We start from the raw sequence: 20,571 nt of genomic DNA on the forward strand, positions 1-20,571 counted from the left end.
CGCCTCATTTCTTAGATGGCTGCTCAATAGTCACCCGGAGAGGCTGGCTGAGCTGCCCCCTCCCCAGCTTTCCCCTTGCTTGCAACGCTTTCATCCAGGACTTGAATTGTGTTGTCAAAGTTTAGTAGACGAAAGAGGAGGGGGCATGAGAACGGGGGTGGGGGGTGTCTTGAAAAGTCTTGGAAATCGGTATATTTTGCAGGTGTAGAATGTGCCTAATAACCATGGCTAGTGCGCGCTCCCCAATGGCGAGGGTATGACAGGGACAGCTGGCTCAGTTTTCAGTGTGAAAACACCCCCTCGGTGGACCAAACACAACGACACTGACCTTTCTGCGGGGGAACCAAGATGTGCCTTTGACTGAATTAGCCATAAAGACGTCTTGCTATGACTTTTGTTCCCCACGAAAGCAAAGAAATATTGCGTTTAATATGAGTGGTACTGTTCACAGCTTTTCCGTGCCCCTTAAGAAATATTACAGTGCTGATTTACTGGCCCTCTTCTACTGAGCTGGCCCCAAGGCCGAGGGTAGAGGGGTGGGCTGGGGTGGCCAGGATAGAGGAAGAAGGCGGTGGAGGCAGCCCTCTGAGCTGCCTGTTGCCTGTTTCCAAAGTTCTCTCTTTGCAGCGGCAAATTTATCAATCTTTTCATCTGACAATACTTAGAAATATATCATTGTCATCCAGAGTTGTTTGATAGATGATCTACAGGCACACCAGCCTTTTCCAAGGTCAAGTTGAAGATTCTTGTTTGCTGTTTAACTGGGTTGTTTAAAAACTCAGAACAATGCCTGCCTGTTAAATTTTCACTTGTTCTCATGGGGCATTCGAAAGCAAGTTTTCCTATTGACCGAGGTGGGGACGTTTCATCCTCTTGAGCTTCTGAATTCAGCAGCAACCAGGGCTTGGCAATGAAATCAAGAGGAGAAGAAATGAGATTTAACCTTAGCTCTTGCAGACGCCAAAGAGATTAAGCCATCTTTCACATCTCCTCCAAGTGTATACTAATTTTTCTCTGCATGTCGCGGGCTGGTTAGAGCCACACGCATCTCATTCAGCTTTCTGCCTTTATTCTAGTGGGAAGCTGCAAATACCCTTCCCTAAAGTAGAAGCGCAAAAACCCTGTGGCCACTCTGGTCTTTGTCAGCACACAACCTGTTGCTCTAAGGACGCTTTAAAATAAAGTCGGCCACTAAATCGTCATGTTTTATGGACATATTTATTTATGTTTTTAATGGAAACACTGGTTTCACAGTTTCTTCTATATCTGCGATGATTGATTTTTTTTTATTCAGCCAACTTTTATTTACCTTGCAAAAATGTTCTGGACCAATGTGATAAATTACAGATATGCAAATTTCTTTGAATGGTGTTGTAAGTGTGTCTAGCTGGAGCTGAATAACTCCTTGCAAGTCAGTCTGTGCGCACTCAGGACCCCAGGGAGCTGATCAAAGCACCCATTCTCTTTCATCCCCTGTATTCTCCTCCAAACTATTTCGATACAATATGTTTCCATGATGCACTTAATGTGCTAGGGACATAGAACTCATTACAACCTAGCTAGTTCTGCCGACCTCTTTGTTCCGAGGCAGAAAGTCAAAGAAAAAAGGAAAAGCGTTGCCAGTTGCCAGCTTTCTGAAATGCTAAAGCATGCGTCATTTTTCACCAGGTCTCGTCTTGATATCCTCAAAAGACAAACTATGAAACCGGCCTCAGCCCTTTCTGGCATTAATTACACTGCTGTCCAGCCGATCTGTTTTTCCTATTATATGCATTTCTCAGCAGGGATTTTTTTTTTTTTTTTTTGCAAGACAAATGCAGCTGCAAGTTAAACTATGAATGCATTTTTATCGCTATGGAAAAAATAAGTGAAAAGACTGCAAAACATACAACTGAACTTTTTAAAGGCTTCTGGTGGATAACAGATTAGTATTGAACTTGGGAGGTTTTAGCAATTTATGTAAACCTGAAACTGACTAAGAGCCTCAGGCGTTTCCAATGCGCCCTCCACATTCTGGGAAGTACACTGCCTGTGCCATTTGAAATTCTGCTTTGGTACTAGGATATATCTGGAAGGTGAAACCCTTCAAGTTTCCTGTTAAATTTTTGAAATGAAACCGTCTGTGATGCACCCAAGGAGGAGGCTGCTTCCAAGGAATTTCTGCCCAGGCTAATAGTACAGAGAATATAAATTCTATTTCATTTCCCCCCGTTTCTCGTGGGGTTGATTGGTTGGTGGAAATGGCTGGCAGCCAGTTCTGGGAAAGATTCCAGACCTGACTCCGATTAACCCTCTCTGGTGAAACTCTGCTGGAAACCAACTCACCAGCAATTGCCATTAATCTACTTACTAATTAAGCCAATTCATTTCTAAAGGAGAAAAATTCCTTTCTTTAGCCAAACTGATGGGAGGAAATTTGAAAGAAGCGCCAAACTGTGTAACTGTAATTCAGCCAAGGACTGCTAAAACGAGGTGTTGATATATAGCAGCAGATTTAAAACAAGTTTCTAGGGCAACACTCCTTTGGAGACGGTGGCGTATAGTGCACAGTAGACGAAGCTCGAATAATGCTCTCCAGCGCCACGCCACCCCATGTACTTGCGCTGAACCTAACGCGTCTCTCTCCGGTTAAAGCTGGTGCCTTTTACGCACAAATAAATCGCCTCTCCAGCGTTGTTTCACACCGGAGTAGGTCAGCTTTATGGGACAGCTACTGTAAATGTATTTCTTGAGACTTAATAAATCGCTTTAGAAATGTGTCCTCCAGAGTCTGCGTTTCTTGAAACCGCGGCTGCAGGCAGGGCCTAACTTGTAGTTAGGGGAACCGAAAGGACGCGGCTGGACAGGGCGCACGTGAGAAAGCAAACTGGCCTTTCAGCCAACGGTACCTGACATTCTGGAAAGAACGGTACGTGCGTGAATCTTGGCCCCGATACTTACAGGGAAGCAGAACTCCAAGGGGTTTCCCCCTTCCCGGAGAATTGTTTACAGCTTTTAAGAGAAGGCTAAGAGCCCAGGACTGACTAAAATAAGAGGGGACCGTGCTAGAGAAACTTTAAAATCCCCTTGGAGCAGGCGTTAAGGCTTCGCTTCATGGGGGTGAGTTGGTGGGCCAGGAGGCAGCAAATCAGCTTGCCTTTGTGTTAGAGACACACGGGATGGAGAAGAGGAGGAGTGGAAGTTTAGTGCCCCACACTTTTTAATTGAAGTCTGTCCCTCCCCACTCTAAGGCTTTGGGGCACACTGCTGAGCCCAGGAAAGCGCCCCCCCCCCCGGGGATTTGCAGCCCCTCGGAGTCCCTGTGTGTCCCGCTGGCTCACCCAGCATGAGCAAGGAGATGAGGAGCTTGGAAAGGTGCTCCCAGTGGGCGCACCTCGCGAGTGAGTCTGTATTCTCCGGGGAGACGGAATGGCGATGTTAGAAACGCCAGGAGGTAGTATCACGTGTCCGGGAAGCAGGCCTTCCGCTGGGAGCGGGAGGGCCCGCTCTGTGGTCCTGCTCGGTGCAGCCCAGGGCCGGGTCCCCTTACTCAGCAGCGTCCATATCGTTCACCGGGGTGTTCTGGGGTATCAAGGGCTTCTCCAAAGGCTCTTCCTCAGGCGTGTCTGACAACCTCCCTAAAAATATGGCAAAACGAATAGATGTGAATTTTGTTTTACTTGCTGTACACAAACCACTTCCCACTCCTCACGCAGAGCTCTTTGCATCGTGCATAGTGGGTCTTCCCAGCTGGGGGCCCCTTCAGTGATCTGAAGGAGGGGGTGGGGGTGGGGGAAGGGGAGGTCAGGCGGTCAGGTGCTCCCTGACCTTCAAAACAGCTTGTGTCAGCCAAGTTTTCCTCTGAGACGGTTTTCCTGCTGCCCTAGACTATGGAAATAGTCTTAGGAGCCTGTGACCAAGGCCAGTAAATGACCTTCTGCTGAGGGTCCCTTTCCTAGAATTAGGAGCAATTATAAGAGAATTTTTAAAGGCAGGGGTTTGTCTTGTGCTTGCGCCCAAGGATCTAAGATTTAAACTCCCATTTGCATGTTCTGTTTTCCTCCCTATGAAAAGAAACTCTGCCTGAGAAGGAAGGAAAGGAATCCCTATTGTCAGGGAGGGGTTCTGAAATTGGGGAGAAGGGAGGTTCCCCCCTCCCCAACCGGGGCTGGGCTCTCTGCTCTGTAGGGAGGGACATTTACCTGGTGTGTAAATTGTGAGGAAAGCGTTGGGGGTCTGAGACAGGAAAGCCACAACATGGGATGTGATGTTCCCGCTTTGAAGGGGAACAAAGGCCCCCGAGCTAATCCCAGTGAAAGCTGGGAGCGTGGACAAGGCAACAAAGAATTGCAGCCTGTGGTCACCGGTAGGTGTCAATGTGGACACTTAGAGCAGGGGCAGTGGGAGAGGGGGACACAGAGACGGGCTGTCATTCCAGGGCTTAACATGAACAAAGATAAAAACGTGACAACCTCGCCTTTCAATGGTTGGGAGGTTCAAAGTGGAGTGCTAGGGAGTCTATCTGGGTCAAGTCTTTTCTGAAACAGGGCCTTTCCTTTTTTGAGTCAAGTATCAGCCGCGGAAATTCTGAGGCCCTTTTCCCAAGGTATCTTTTCAGAGGAAAAGCAGAATTCTTCAAAATAACCTCCAAATCCACCCACTTGCCTAAGGCGAAGAGATGGAACTTTCAAGATTCCTAGGGATGTATAGAAGGTGTTTTCTGCACCCCCGAGACTCAAGTGGCTGCTGTAAGGCTCTGTGAACTTGAACAGCCTACCTTAACCTTTTGGTTAAAGTTCGTATATTCTTTTTTCACATTTAATAAAAAGAAATAACATTTCCTTTGCTGAAACTGGGCATAAATGTAGATGAATCTAGGGGCGCCATAATTCAGAAAGTATTCATCTGGCAAAGACATCTACCTAGGATACCATTGAAGGAGTAATGGACACCTGGTAGAGTGAGTACGCCCAGAGTTTCAGACTCACTACTGGAAATCAGCAGACAAGACATTTGCCAACAAACGGATCTCCTCTGTAACCTGGGAAAGGTAATCAGGAAACGTCCGCAAATGCAAAGACTATCTCGGGAGAATTAATAAATGGAACTGACAACGAATGGCATTTATCCTAAGAGCTCAGAAACGCTCTTTTCTTTAAATGCTGTCATCAAAACCAAAAGACACGTTTAAAAATCATAATGGAATAAAACTGTGATTTTCTTCAGTTGGAATAAGTCTCCTAAATAATCAAAAAAGGGATGTAAATATCCTTAAAAGACTAATGACATTTCACAGGTAATGCAATTTAGAAAGAAACACTTCCATGTTTTCTTTTCCAACAATGTGCATTTTTGTAAACTGCTATAAATTGCAATTCAAAAGCACTGATCTCGCCATCCCCAATCATTTTTTATACTGATCAAATGAATGCAGATACTCCCATTTGGGAGGGGCGACATGACATTTCACTTGGCAGTTCTAAACAGGTCACAGACCTTTCACAGACCCTAAGGCAGTGGGAGGGAGCTCTTTACTAAACCGTGTAACCAAATCAAACCAATGGTTACCCCTTTTCAAAACCATTGGAATGGTTTGCACAATGCTATTCACATAGCAGCACAGAAACTGAAAGGATGGTCATCCAATGGAGATTTCTTTCCTTTTGTTTAAACTTGCAGAGCTCAAAAAAGTCATACTTTGAAGGAAAACAATGACATTTACTATGATAAAAATCATAGGCAATACACATGCATGCTTATCGGCATAACTCGGCATAGCTGTAGACACCCATTGGTATGTATATATATGCACATGTATGTATGTATATGTATGTATATTTATTGGAGATGTTGCTTTGTTTGAAACCTTGGGCACAAAGACACAACATGGCTGCCCTGGAGATGACCTATTGCTTTCAAGTTGCTTGAACACATCAGAATTTCCATTGTTAAGGTTGATTAATTGAAACTGATAAGTTACCATGAATAAAGATTGTTTTTCTGTTTAATGTGGTGGGCCTGATTTGGTAAATGCCTCATTCATGTAGCTTTGCAGTGCAGCATATGGGCAAGAGTCATTCAGTATCACAAACATATACAATTTCTTATGCTTGTATGGGCACAGCCAAAAGGCCTTCTTATTTTAATGACAAAGTTTCAATGAAAAATTCCATTTAAAGAGTCACTAGTAACGTGAAGTGCGATTTTGTAATTTATACTCAGAGTTTCTATCTTTGAGTTGCCATGAGGAGTTTTTAAAATGTCCTAGTTAAATACAGTAAAAAAAATGCGCATGTCCAACTTATACCGTAAGTCATTGAGAACACAGCAAAATTTATCTTAAATTTAGCAGGTATATGAAGAGAAAGTGTTTTATTATCTAATGCCACCTGTGTGCCATACATCGATAAAGTTACCATAAATGTTTCACTGCGATGTCCCTAACAGTCGTTCCCCCTGCCCCAGTTTTGCACAACAAAACGCAAAGGAGGTTGGTAAATAACATGCCAGCTTCCTGACATCTTTTTTTATCTTAATAAATACAATCAGGAGACGATATTTAAGAAACATTTAGGGATATCACATGAGATACCCATGGATTTATTAACTTTTCCACAATTTAATTACTGTTCTTAAAAGCTGGAGTCACTTTTTAAAGCGTAAAGCCAAATAAAGATGCCAGGTAAGCTTTCTAATTCTTTCATAATGAGGTTGCACAGAAACGTTTCTTCCTCTTTCTCATTTAGGCTGCTCGTGTAATCACCAGAAGAGAACTCACAAAAAAAATATGAAAGACATGCAAATGAGCTAAAGGAATGACTGTATCAAACCATCAAAGAGATAGCTACCATATTCAGCTTTTAATGTCTTATCAAATAAATTCTCTGGTCATTCATGTCCATGAAACAGTTCAAGTTCACCCAACATTTCTCAATTAGATTAGATGGGTAATCTCAGTTCAGCTCTTTTGGAGAGTAATCAACCACATTGGTCACAGTTGACCACGGCTAGTATGTGTTTCATAAAGGACTGGATGTCCATTGGAAAGCTAATCAGTGCACCGTCCCTTGTAAAATTCCCTCCTGCATTTGGAAGTGATAATCTGTATCTAATTTTTAAAGAAAAATTTACTCTCCTTTCACTCTTCGGAGGCCAATTTCTTTTCTGGACCTGAATAGAGATCATTGGTGCAACAGTACCAAATAGCTTTGGTATGTGTATAACAAAAACCCACCTCTTTGTAGAACATAACAAATTATGCAATGTTCACAGATGCACTGGCCATTGTGCCTTTTGTGAGAAAATGAAGACCCAACTCTGTTCCCCACCCCCCTCTTTATGAAAGACTAGGCTGCCCACGCAATCTGTCCTAATCCTAGAGAAAAATAAATAGTTGTAATAGGGCAGCTTTAGGTGGTTATTTTTAAAGTAGTCTTCATTTGGACTTTTGGTCTATGTAATTTGCGCAAGTAGGAATCTGAGGTTCCAAACAACTATTTATTCCCACGAACGGGCAACACAGCTGGGAGCCTAAGGATGAAAATGTTAACTGTTTTTCTCTCCCACCTCCGGAGTTTGGGTCTTTTGTGGAAATGCTGTTTTTACACAATTTCCTGCTTAAATTTAGAGGTTACCAAGGAAATTTAGTAAATCTTCAATGATAGTTTTTAAATCTACCCACTAAAAAGATTTTACATCATGGGTCTGTATTTTAGCTTTGGGTTATCCTTTCCCCCCAGAATTTTTGGGCTGTAATTGACAGATGGCACCATGTAAGTTTATGGTGGATGGCATTGGGACTTGACTTAGATATATCGTAAAAATGAGTACCACAGTAAATTTAGCTAATATCCATCACCTTGTAGAGATTTTTTTTTTTTTCCAAAGTTCTTCTCCTTGTGATGAGAACTTTTAGTATCTACTCTCTTAACAGCTTTCAAATATAGGGCACAGTGGTGTTAACCGCGGTCATTCTGTTCATTACATCCCCAGTGGTTTTTTATCTCATAACTGGAGTTTGTGTCTTTTGATCAACTTCCTCCAAACCTTACTCCTCCTTTTGCTGGGGAAAAGCTATATATAGAAAATTCTGAGTAACGAGGTAGCAATTTCTGTGATATGCTAAGGAGCGCAGAGAGGTGTTCTCAGGCCCAGCCTACCTAGCCAAGCAGCCTTAACTCCTGGTATTTCTTTTATTGTATGTCCTAGTCTTTCAATGTTGGTCTTAGAGTACAAATTCCAAACACTAAGGAGACGCTGCATTCTGAGTGCCTAGCCCAGGGCTTTGCTTATGGTGGGTGTTCGTAACATCTGTGCAGTGGATTAATGGATGGAGCATCAAAGAGAAGGTGAAAACCGGAAAGGTAAGCAGTATGGCTCCCTGTGTGTCCATGGCCTTTGCCATGGTCTTTGCAGTTCCCCGACATTGACTCTGGTCTTTGTCATCCCATTGGCTTTGACTAATGGGACAGGAGCAACTAAGGTGCCAACAGAGACTTAAATAGTCCCGTGCATTGGAACTTGCTCTCTTTTGCTGCTCTTGAGAACCCGAGACCGCCATGATCACAAGACTGGGTTTGCTTGTTCAGTGATGACAAATGCAAGATCTGGTTACCCTGTTGCCCCAGCAGAGAGCCAGCAAGAGGCCATCGACGGCCAACTAGCCATGGCGGATGAGTGCAGCTAGACCAGGCAAAAGACCTGCCACCTAGGTGAAGGCATATATAAAGGCTGGCATGGGGTAGCATGAAATAGGAGGGAACAGCAAGTCGTTTGTTATGACTAGATTATAGAGCCCAAGTAGGGGAGAGGCAGCTATTATAAAAGGTCTTATACGCTAAACTGAAAAACCTGATTTAATCTTGAAAACCCTAGATATCTACTGAAGGATTAAGCAGGGGGAAACAAAGTGGGCAAAAGTAAACCAAAAATAAAATCTTTAGTGACTCCAACATGTAATACTCAGAGTATGGGCAGAATTGAGTAACCAGGAGAGGCTGAGAAGGATGCTCTGGGAAGTAGGAGGAGAATGAGAACAGGTTGGTGACTTGGAGATCAAAACGAGAACATCTTAAGACTTTTGGGAGGCTCATTAGTAAGAGCACGCTGACTGTGTGTGCGTGCGGGGGTACAGTCAAGTGAGAGAAGTGGAAACCATTTTCACATTTGAATGATTCTGAGGACCTGGGTAAGAGCTGGGTCAGTGATGTATGAAGCCAGAAGACAAGGGGAGTGACCTGGAGAAGGAGAGAAAAGGACAGAGAAGGGGAAAGAGCAGGTTCTCATTGCTCTCTGGAAGATAATGGTTGAGGTAGAGGACCAGAAGGCGCTTGCTTGAAGAGGCAACAGTAAGAAAAGGAGATATGGACAGGTTTATAGGAAGAGGGCACCGGGACTTGATGGGATCCTTTAGTCTGAGGACAAATTGGGATTCTGTGAGTTAGTAACTGAAGTTCATAACAGTAGAAGTCTGAGTGGTATCAATTTCAGATTAACTTCTATTACATATTCCTGGGGCACCTGGGTGGCTCAGCGGGTTAAGGCTCTGCCTTAGGCTCAGGTCATGATCCCAGGGTCCTGGGATCAAGCCCCGCATCAGGTTCTCTGCTCAGCAAGGAGCCTCTTTCCTCCTCTCTCTGCCTGCCTCTCTGCCTACTTGTGATCTCTGTCAAATAAACAAATAAAATCTTTTAAAAAAATAAAAAATAAACTTCTATTACACATTCCTTGATCACTTACTGACAGCCAGGAAAGTGTCAGGTGAATTGATACACAATTTATTCACAGGTCTTTTCACATTCGATTCCTTAATACTAGGATGTACTTTGAAGTTTGGAAGAAGTAACTTTTTAATCAATCAAGGGGAAATGTCTCCTTGATGGTCAAAATTAATAGGATAACACATAAAGTAAACTGGAAACAGAAGGCCACTGAACTCATTTGTGATAGTAACTGTCTATTTATTGTGGACATCATGGAAGTTATTAAGTTGCCCTTCTGTGTTAGCGTCCTATGGCTGCTATGACAAAGAAACGTAAAGTGGGATTTAATGCAATTCCTACCAAAATACCAATAGGATTTTTCATAGAACTAGAACACACAATTTTAAACTTTTTTAAAATTTTTATTTCTTTAGTTGTCACAGAGAATGAGCAAGCACAAGCAGAAGGAGTGGCAGTCAGAAGGAGAAGCAGACTCCCCTCCGAGCAAGGAACCCTATGTGGGACTCAATCCCCAATCCTTTCAAAGATTGTGACCTGAGCTGAAGGCAGACGCTTAACTGATTGAGTCACCCAGGTATTCCCAAACAATTCTAAAATTTACAGGGAACCGCAAAAGACCTCAAATGGCCAAAGAAATCTTGAAAAAGGAAAAGAAAACTGGAGGTATCATAATTTCAGATTTTTAAGTTATATTACGTAATGGTAATAATTAAAACTGTATGATGCTGGCATAAAAATAGACACAGAGATCAATGGAACAGAACAGGAAACCCAGAAATAAATCCACAGCTATATGATCAATTAATCTTCAACAAGCAGGAAAGGCTATTCAGTGGGAAAAAGACTCTTCAACAAATGATATTGGGAAAACTGGACAGCAACATGCAAAAGAATGAAACTGGGCCACTTTCTTTCGCCATACACAAGAAGCTTAAATAGGATTAAAGACCTAAATGTGAGACCTGAAACCATAAAAATCCTAGAAAAGAGCCCTGGCAATAATTTCTGTGACATTGGCCATAGCAACATCTTTCTAGATATGCCTCCTGAGGCAAAGGAAACAAGCAAAAATAAACTATTGGGGCCACACCAAAATAAAAAGTCTCTTCCCAGCACAGGAAACAATCAAGAAAACTAAAAGGCAACCTCAGGAATGGGGGAAGATATTTGCAAATGACATATCTAATAAAGGGTTAGTAGCCAAAATACATAAAGACCTAATTCAACTCAACATCCCCCCACCAAAAAAAATTTAAAAATGGGCAGAAGACATGAACAGACATTTCTCCAAAGACATACAGATGGCCCACAAGCACATGAAAAGATGCTCAACTTAACTGATTATCAGGGAAATGCAAATCAAAACTATAATGACATATCACCTCACACCTGTCAAAATGGCTAAAATTAACAACACAAGAAACAACAGGCGGTGGTAAGGATGTGGAGAAAGGGGAACTCTCTCTCCTACTCTCTTGGTAGCAATGCAGATGGGTGCAGCCATTGTGGAAAACAGTATAGAGTTTCCTCAAAAGTTAAAAAATAGAACTAGCATATGATCCAGTAACTGCACTACTGCGTGTTTATCCCAGAAATACAAAAGCACGAATTCAAAAGGATACTGGCACCCCTAGGTTTATTGCAGAGTTATTTACAATAGGCAAACAGTGGAAGCAGCCCAAGTGTCACTGACTGATGAACGGATAAAGAAGAGGTGGTAGGTGTATAAGGGAATATTACTGAGCCATCAAAAGAATGAAATCTTGCCATCTGCAACAACATGGTTGGAGCTAGAGAGTAAAATGTCCAATGAAATAAGTCAAAGATAAATAGCATATGATCTCACTCATATGTGGAGGGTTTTTTTTTTAACCTGTTTTTAAATGTAAGATCTCCACCCAATGTGGGGCCCAAACTCATGACGTGAGATCAAGAGTCACAGGCTCCATATTCTGAGCCAGCCAGATGCCCCTGATACTTAAGAAAGAAAACAAAGGAGCAAAGGGAGGGAAAAAAAAAAGACAAACCACGAAACAGACTCTTAAATATACAGAATAAACTGATGGTTACCATAGGGGAGGTGAGGGGGGATAGGCGAAATAGGGGATAGGGTTTACTTCCTTTTATTTTTATTTATTTATTTGAGAGAGAGAGAGAAAGAAAGGAAGGAAAAAAGAAAATAAGCCTGAAAACCGAAGTTCCAAAACACACAAAGGAGCAGAGTGCTTGTAAAGACAACAGCAAGATAAGTTATGAGAACATGAATTCACTCCAGGTAAATTTTAGTTGATAAAAATAATCTGACCAAAACATTGAAATATGTGTGTGTACCAAAGAAATAATGGATAGTATACATAAAAAAACACATTGTGACATAAAACAGGCCAGAATAAAATAAGAACCAGTGGCTCTGAAAAAGGATCAATTTTAAAAGTCACAAAAATGAGACACTAAAACATGGGACAAATTGTGCACAAAACTTGAAGAGAAAATTAGCAAATTGTAAGGGTGGTACTAAGGAATCCATTCATATGCACAATAGAGAAATAAATGTAAAAGAAAGTTAGTTAGTTTAAATTAGATCCATAAAGGAGAGATAGGTGCTTTCAAAGAAAATAATGTAGAGAAGGTTGTATAAACAATATTTGAAAAGATAGTAGCTGAGAAATGTCTAGACATAAAGAAAGATACAAACCATCAGGTTCAGATTGTACTCTGAATACTGGTAAGCCATTTGCAACGACATAGCTGGAACTAGAGGGTATTATGCTAAGTGAAGTAAGTCAGTCAAAGAAAGACAATTATCATACAATCTCACTGATATGTGGAATTTAAGAAACAAGGCAGAGGAGCACAGAAGAAGAGGGGAAAAAATGAAACAAGAGGAAACCAGAGAGGGAGACAAACCATAAGAGACTCTCAACCATGGGAAACAAACTGAGGGCTGCTGGAGGGGAGAGAGTTGGGGGGATGGGGTAACGGGGTGATGGGAAGGGTATATGTTGTGGTGAGCACTGGGAATTATATAAGACTGACAAGTCACAGACCCGTATCCCTGAAACAAGTAATACATTTATATGTTAATTTAAAAAAAGAGAGAAAAATAAATAAATACACCATTCAGTGTACTGTAGTAAAACTACAGACCACCAAGAATAAAGACTAAACTTTAAAAGCCACCATAAAAAGGGCACCTGGGTGGCACAGTCAGTTAAGCATCCAACTCTTGGTATCAGCTCAGGTCATGATCTCAGGGTTGTAAGATCGAGCCCCACGTCAGGCTCTGCAGTCAGTGCAGAGTCCGCTTCATCTTCTCTCCCTCTCCTTTGCCCCTTCCCCACTCTCTCTTTCTCTCTCTAAAATAAATAAATAAATCTTTAAAAGTAAATAAATAAGGACACCTGATTGATTTAATTGGTTAAGCATCTGCCTTCTACTCAGGTGATCATGGGGTCCTGGGATGGAACCCTGTGTTGGGCTTCCTACACCATGGGGAACCTGCTTCTCCCCCTCCTTCTGACTCCTCCTCCCCCTGCTTGTGCTCTCTCTCTCTCACTGTCAAATAAGTAAATAAAATCTTTAAAAATAAATAAATAGATGCTGCCAGGAAGAAAACATAAAATGATCACAAATGATTGACAAATTGAAAACAGACTTCATGTAACCCTGAGTAGAGATTCAAAGGCAATGGTATAAATAACAAAATGTGAAGGAAAAAATAATTGTCAACTTAGAATTTTGTATCTCTCTCAACTGTCATCAAGAGTGAGGTGAAAATTTAGGAAAACAGAATTTACCATCAATAGGGCTTCACTAAAGAAATTATTGAAATAATTTTTAACATACATACACAAAAATATACACATATACATAAATATACACATTAAAATAAAAGAAATGGAGCTTATCATTTTTTGGACATCAACCACAGAAATATTTTTCTAGATATGTCTCCTAAGGCAAGGGAAACCAGAGCAAAAATAAACTTTTGGGACTACATCAAATATAAAATGTTTCGCACAGCAAGGGAAACTAGCAACGAAAACAAAGGCAACCTATTGAATGTGAGAAGATATTGGCAAATGATATATCCAATTAGGGGTTAATATCCAAAATACATAAAGCACTTATACAATCCAACACTTAAAAAAAAATCTGATTAAAAATAGGCAAAGCTCTCTGCCTACTTGTGATCTCTGTCAAATAGAAAAATAAAATATTTTAAAAAAAGGCAAAGAAACTGAATACACATTTTTCCAAAGAAGACATACAGATGGCCAATTGATGCATGAAAATACATTCAACATCATTAATCTTCAGGGCAATGCAAATCAAAACCACAGTGAGATATCTCACACATGTCAGTATGGCTAAAATCAAAATGACTAGAAATAAATATTGGTGAAGATGTGTAGAAAAAGGAACCTTGTGTGCAGTTGGCAGAAATTGTTCGTTCCTCAAAATATTAAAAATAGAACTACCATATGATCTAGTAAATCCACTACCAGGTTTTTACTAAAGAAAATGAAAAGACTAATTAAAAAAGATATAAGAATCCGTTTATAGCAGCATTATTTATAATACCCAAGATATGGAAGCAACCCAAGTGTCTATTGATAGGTGAATGGACAAAGATGTGGTATACAGGGGCACCTGGGTGGCTCAGTCATTAAGCGCCTGCCTTGGGCTCAGGCCATGATCCTGGAGTCCAGGGACTGAGCCCTAGTATCAGGCTCCCTGTTCATTGGGAAGCCTGCTTCTCCCTCTCCCACTGCCTCTGCTTGTGCTCCCTCTCTTGCTGTCTCTCTGTCAGATAAATAAATAAAATCTTTTTAAAAATGTGATAGATTTATATGCTGGAATATCACTCAGTCATAAAAAAGAATGAGATCTTTCCATTTGTGACAACATGGATGGAACTAGAAGGCATTTTGCTAAGCGAAATAAGGCAGGCAGAGAAAGATAAATATGATTTCACTTACATGTGGAATCTGAAAACCAAATTAAGGAAGAAACAGACAAAAGCGAACCATCCTATAAATACAGAGAACAAAACTGATGGTTGCCAGAGGGGAAGGAGGTGGGGAAATGGACAAAATGAGTAAAGGGAAGTGAGAGAACCAGGCTTCCAGTTATGGAAACAGTAAGTCACAGAGATAAAAAGTACAGCACTGAGAATATAGTTAATGGTATTGTAATAGTGCCACTTCAGAATTTGTCCTATGAAGTGAGAAACAAGAGGAGAGTACCACCGACTGCTCTATTCAATGTCATAGTGACAATCCTAGCCAGTGCAATAAGAAAAGAAAAAATAAGTGGTATATAGATTAGAAGACAGAAATTTTTAAAATTATAGATGATGTGATTATCTAAGTGATGAGACTTTCAGACAAGCTATTAGGATCAGTAGAGTTCAGGAAATTTGTTGGAAACAAGATGAAAATACAGAATCCCATACTCAACAGTGATAAACATTTAGATGCGGCATTCCAAATCACAAGGTTAGGGAGGCAGATGGTGGTGATAGGGTAATCTGCTATTCTGTTGCAACAAAAAAGCTGGACTCCAAAATCATTCCATCTACACAAATAAATTCTGCTTCTTTGAAGCACCCAAGTATAAAAATCAAATTGGTAATATTTTAATTTTATTTTTTATACTTTCTTTTTATTATGCTATGTTAGCCACCATACATCATTAGTTTTTGATGTAGTGTTCCATGACTCATTGTTTGTGCTCCATGCAATATGTGCCCTTCTTACTACCCAATCCCAGGATCACCCATCCCCCTCCCCCTCCCCTCTAAAGCCCTCAGTTTGATTCCCGGAGTCCATAGTCCCTCATGGTTCATCTCCCCCTATGATTCCCCCCTTTCATTTTCTCCTTCCTTCTCTTAATGTCCTCCATGCTATTCCTTAAGTTCCACAAATAAGTGAAACCATGTGATAATTCTTTCTTTGTTTGACTTATTTCACTCAGCATAATCTCCTCCAGTTCCACCCATGTTGATACAAATGTTGAGTACTTATCCTTTCTGATGGCTAAGTAATATATTTTTAAAAGATTTTATTTATTTGACAGAAAAAGACACAGCAAGAGAGGGAACACAGCAAATACAGCAGGGGGAGTGGGAGAGGGAGAAGCAGGCTTCCCACCGAGGAGGGAGCCCGATGCGGGGCTCGATCCCAGGACCCTGGGATCATGACCTGAGCCAAAGACAGATGCTTAACAACTGAGCCTCCCAGGCACCCTGGCTGAGTAATATTTCGTTGTATATATGGACATCTTCTTGATCCATTTGTCTCTTAAAGGTTATCTTGGCTCCTTCCACAATTTAGGTATCGCAGACATTGCTGCTATCAACACTAGGCTACATAGGGCCCTTCTTTTCACTACATCTGTATCTCTGGGGTAAATACCCCCACAGAAAACAAATAATCACGTCAAAAAATGGGCAGAAGACATGAACAGACACTTCTCTGAAGAAGACATACAAATGGCTAACAGACACATGAAAAATTTTGTAATATTTTTAGAAGACAATGTAGGGTTAGCTTTATAAATTGAGAGTAAGAAAAATTTTCTAAAATAGATAATAAAGAAAAATTCATAAATTAAATTAAAAGACTGAAAAACAAAACTAAGTAAAACTTTAAAAACTTTGGTTTGATAATAGACATCAAAAACAAAGTTGAAAGACACTACAGACAGTGACAAGATATTTGTGAAACATGTAACTGACAAAGGGCTAATATTCTGAATTTATAAAGACTTCTACTAATCAATCAGAAAAGGAAAAACCACGAAATAATATAAAAATGGTTAGCCACTAAAAACAAGCAATTCACAGAAGAGGAAGCCAAAATGGTTAATACACACAAAAAAATTATTCTCAATCGTTATCAGGGAATTTCAAATTAAAAAATGGGAGATCACTTCACACCCATTAGATCAGCAAAAATTAAAAAGTATGGGAACCTCAAGTGTTAGTAAGAATATGAGACAATGCAAACCCATAAACTATTTGTAGGAATCTAAATTAACATAACTGCTTAGGAGCACAGTTTGACAGCATCTAGTAAAGTTAAAGAGGTATATACGCTTCAATTCAGCAATTCCATTTCTAGGAATTTACTTGAGTGAAACTCTCCCTCGTTTGACTATGAAAATGTACAGGGATGTTTCTAGCAGTGGTGTTTACAATGGCAACAAGTTGAAAATCTTCTAAATTCCCATCTGTAGGAGAATGAATATATTGTAGGATAGCATACAATGGAATATATTAAAAACGGGTAAAATAAATGAACTCAAGATATAGCGAAGTACCGTAATTAGATTTTAAAAACCTAACGTTCATGAGGGAAAAAGAAACTACACATTCTACTATCATTTATATAATCCTTGAAAACATGCCAAATGACATTATATGTGTGTGTGTGTGTGTGTGTGCGTGCGCACATGCACATGCAGAAATATAAAATTTACAAAATCAGGGCGGTGGTAATATCTGGGAAGGGAAGGAAGGAGGGGAATAGTTGGAGGGAGCTTCAACTCAATCTTCATTGTTTTATTTCTTTTATAAATCAAGCACGGCCAAGTCTAACAGCCAGATGTAGTGCAATTTTATGTTTTCTATATCTGTAATATTTGAAATATGATAAAGTAAAACTTAAAATAGTTTCTATATTAGATATGTCTATGAAGAAATTAAGGCTTTCCTCAATTTGTTCTTACTGATAGGGAAACAAAAATAATAAAATTATTTTATCATTTTTTTGGTCACCTCTCACATTGTGTGGAAATTAATAGCAGACAACACTCTTCTCCCTATGACCTACTTTTTTCTACGTGCTTGTTTCTTTTAAGATGAGAAAACTGCATGAAAGAAGTCGTCCTAACCAGGAACATAATTAGCTGAGGACTGGAGTCCACTGCTCTTTCTTTTCTTTCTTTTTAAGATTTTATTTATTCATTTGAGAGAGAGACAGCCAGCACTGACAGAGCGCAAGCCAGGGGGAGGGGCTGCGGGTAAGGGAGAAGCAGACTCCCTGCTGAGCAAGGAGCCCTATATGGGACCTATATGGGACCCTGGGATCAAGAGATGCTCAACCAACAGCGCCCCTCCCTGATATTTCTACACACTGATGCAAATACCCACCTTCCTAATCTTATTGATTCCCTCAGTTTTCAAACTTGGGGTTCCTCCAGTTGAAAGTAATATTCGTGTGGTACCTTTCTCACTCAAAGGTGTCATTTCTAGCTCAGTAAGTGTGCATGTGATATGCCCACAAATTTGCATGAATCTATACATGTTACATGTATAGATTATATGTTATATAGATACATGTTACAATAAGTTGTAACATTTTGTGATTTCTGTAACAGAACCATTCCTAAATTTAAAAATTAATACCCACTGTGTCTGCACTAATGAAACCCTTTCTCAGTATTTTGTTATCATCATAATGGCTTGTATGGTTCATAAGACCCCTTAACTAACAGGGCAGCAACCGAGCAGCTAAGGCGTGGGACAAAATTACTGGTCAGGGTTCCGGAGAGGCTGCTGGCCTCCTCCCGTGGTCCAACACGTGAATAACAATGGATACCAGAAACCAGTCTTGTCTCCTGCTTTATGCTTTGAAGAGCTCTCAGTACCAGTCTGGGGCACAATTAGGAATGTGTTTAGTTGCATTTATTAAATGAAACATTGCCCACAAATACTTAAAAATATCACTAGACCAAACCTCTGATTTTTGTGATTAATTCTCTAACCCAACTGTTCATCTTGACTCTTTTCTATGTTACTGAGAATTCACGGTATTTGGAAAGGTGTTTTAAGGGATGCGCTGCTGATATCCTAGGCTTTCATTACCATCTAATCTCCTAAATCTCATGGTTTGAGGAGAAATTATCTCTAGAAATAGGTATAAAGAGCAAGAAAATTTCCCAAGGATAGGTTGGGAATCAGCCCAAATCTCAAAGACAAGGATGCCATATAGTAACTTAGAGATACACCATTTGAATAATAGGTAATTGGTGACAATAGGGAAATAGTAGAGAAATTGGGAGCAGTGATATTATCAACACTACAGACTCCTTAATATATTATATTTAGTAAATCAGCTTAGTCCTGGTACTTACTCATATTTATGGATTAATTCTTTCTTCTAACATTTTTAATAGTGATCAATTACACGCTAAATGATGTTATTTATGGATATATGCAGTGCATGTAATAATATTATAAAATACACATTTGAATATGAATTTGAAAAATCATTAAATTACATTAATTACAGTGAAAATCTAGAAATGATATATAAAATGATGCTAACCCTATGCCTGAGATTTCTTCTGCATTTTATCTTTTATCTAAGTTCCAACTTCTTATGTGTTTTTTTAAATTATTTTTGTGTTAGAAACAGGGACCACTGAACTCACTCTCAGTACTTATGTTTACAAGTTGGTGGAAAACACATGTAGAAAAAAATTACTTTTCAAGTCCAGAGCTTCAAAGGGTGCAAAGAAAGGTTTTGGACTTATTTCAAATATGTTCCGATTGTTCCACTATTTTTAAAAGCCTTACAAATCACCTGTTCGATGTGTCTTCCCCACAACAGCTCAGAGAATGAACAAAACAATGTAATCTAGGTTTAAATTTGGGTTTCTCCTGCTCTTCAGATACTTCTGTTTGAGCTTTCTCTTACTGACAAGCTACTTAAAGGGTCAGTGTTACTTTGAGGTTTTATCTATGAGGTTTCTGTCTTTGAGGCTCATTAAGAACATTTCCAAAGATTACAATGTCAATAGCACCTAATTACTGGACTGTGAGAAAGGTCTTCTTGAGTACATAAAATCTGTGTCAGTGCCCCGCACACAATGGGCAGCTCAGATCCCAAATTTTATCACAGTTAAGTAGCAAACAAATTAATAATGTTACCTGGGCTCTCTTGGGATCATTACTACTGTGTCAAAACTGCTTTGAAATTGTACCATACCTCATTTTTTATTCCTTTATAGTAACAAGGGTATATTTATCTCTCTCTCTTTTTAGCTATTTATCTCTTTTTCCACATTGCATGAGTGACTCCTTGTTGTTCTCTTCTGAAATTTTTGGATTCAAGCTTGAAATAACAAAAAGTCATTTTTAGTCTGCTAAGAAAAGATGTATCCCCTGATAGGACATTGTTTGAAGACGATATTTTACCTTTTATTTCACTGTTTTCAAAATACCTATTGCGTATTTTGATACGAATGATCAGTTTATTCTTCTACATATGTGGGTAGAAAAATAATTACTGGAGAACCAGAGGAGAGACCGGTTCTTTTAAATCACTAGACCCTCCTACTGCTGAGGACATTATGGCCCGTGTGCGGTGTCGGCTAAAAGGTGGGCCTGCGGGCTTTACTGTGGGGACTTGTGGGTAATAGGATCAATAGCTCAGAGGAAACAGGGGCTAGCTAGGCATATAACATACATCTCACGTAATGCTCCTCACAAAGCTACGAGGTGGGGTCACCATTTCCATTTCCCCCGCGGACGGACTTGAGAGATAATATCAGTATGTGGGTAGAGCTGGGATAGGAACCGAAGTCTGCCAACCTCCACGACCTCTCTGTTATGTCCTGTATTTTCCCTTTCCTTGCGTGTGGTTGAGAATGGGGCGATTGTCATGCATGAGTCTTGGTGGCAAGCCAACATAATGCAGTGGTGACCGGCCAGGGCTCTGGGACCACACTGTCTGGGCTTGAACTCTGCTGTGTCACCTGTTTGTGGTTTTACCCTCATAGCCCGCTAACCCTCTCTGTAACCAACTGTCTCCTCCACAGATCGGGTGAAAACAAGAGCGCCAGCCCCCGTGGGTTTTGT

General features: G+C 40.3%; 1 protein-coding gene across 1 annotated transcript in view; it reads right to left on the bottom strand.

Moving 5' to 3' along the window:
* Positions 1-1,199: 1,199 nt before the first annotated feature.
* The window catches only part of C6H10orf67 (chromosome 6 C10orf67 homolog), a 146,880-nt gene continuing 127,508 nt past the window's right edge, over positions 1,200-20,571 (bottom strand). The window contains exon 18 of the mRNA XM_032349620.1: positions 1,200-3,617. The gene's annotated coding sequence lies outside the window, so the exon portion shown is untranslated. The remainder of the gene's footprint in view (positions 3,618-20,571) is intronic.

Source organism: Mustela erminea, chromosome 6 (assembly GCF_009829155.1).
Source record: "Mustela erminea isolate mMusErm1 chromosome 6, mMusErm1.Pri, whole genome shotgun sequence".
Classification (NCBI taxonomy): Eukaryota; Metazoa; Chordata; class Mammalia; order Carnivora; family Mustelidae; genus Mustela; species Mustela erminea.